This window comes from Acartia tonsa, chromosome 1 (genome assembly GCF_053477335.1).
Source record: "Acartia tonsa isolate MP-2025a chromosome 1, ASM5347733v1, whole genome shotgun sequence".
NCBI lineage: Eukaryota > Metazoa > Arthropoda > Copepoda > Calanoida > Acartiidae > Acartia > Acartia tonsa.
In genome coordinates, this window is record NC_137260.1 from 51823225 (window position 1) to 51824693 (window position 1469).

Here is a 1469-nt window from a genome sequence, read left to right on the forward strand (position 1 = left end):
AGTATAAATAGTATATATAGTATGCAGTGGTCGCCCTGTATTTAGTACATTTAGAAATGTTCTAGAAAGCTTTGAATATGCAGGTTTTCGGAAGTTCAGCTGAAATATAAAAGTAAAAGTATAGTGGGGACACGAGAAATATGTGACTACCCACATGGTGGAGACCCTGTGCTAACTTTCAATTGGGTCTTTTAATATCAGCCAATGGTGTGGGAAATATAAACACAGCCAATCACTACAAAAGAGCAAAAAGCCATTTGCTAGCAAACGAAATAGGTCCCCACCACTTGGGTCAGATAGTTGTCTGGGTTATTCATCTACACTTAACCATTTATTGTTGAAATAGGCTATTTAATTGGCAAAAATAAGATTTGATTTTAATTCCAATTGAGCTTCCTAATTCTAGTTCTGTCTACAGCTATCTGTATTTGTATTTTTAGCTTTTCATGATGTAAGGGTTCTCTGAAGATGTCTACACAATTCTATTATTCTTCAACGCTCCTGAAAGTTGGCACTCGAGTTCTGGCTGCTGCTGCCTCCAAGTACACTGCTGCTGCATCCAGGTATACTGCTGCCAACTTTGCTGGACACGCTGCTCCCAGTGTAGGTGTAGATTTGTTTGGCCACGTGAGTCTCACGAGCACCTGACATTTTATCTTAATATTACAATATCTTGTTGAAGTTATGCTGTCTATTAAGAAATATTCATAAAAAAATGCTTCTTAAAAAAAGTTTTCCTTTCCTTCTTATAGTTTAAAGTTCCAAGTACTGTCACATAAGACCTTGTATACCATTGTTAAAAGCAGCAAGGACAATGTCGTCTAGTAGTAACCAAGCTTTTAGAAACAGTAAGTTAAACATAAAGGAGCGAGAAATTCACCAAAAGAAATAATGAAACTTGACGAGGGGATATATTATACTTTTTCAAATTCATCCACACTCTTTGTGCGTCAAAGTCAAGATGAACATATATGACTTTCAAACTTATTATTAACCTATAAATCTGACATCTAGACTATAATTGCATACTTTGTTTAGGTTTTCTTCTTACTATTACACAAAAAGTTAGTCGAGCATCAACTTCAATTCGATTTCATTTATATTAATTAACTTTAATATAAAATCAAATAAATTGATGACATTTTTCAAATAAAATAGGATGACAACAACAGGAAGTAGCGAAGCACAAGAAATTAATTAATGAACAGAAATTGAGTTACAGAGCAAAAGCTCAAGTAACGAATCCTTTTGAAAACAAGTTCTATGTCTTTTAAAGCATGACCAACAGACAGATGGACAAAACATTATATAGATTACATGCACATGTGTCGTACATATCTTTACTAAAATTTAAGCAGTCATTCTTTAACAACAGCCGAGAAAAAATATATTTCCCTCATAGCGTTACGAACTAACTTTCGGACGGTCAAAATGAATCATCACGAGCAATATAAATCAAATTCATGATA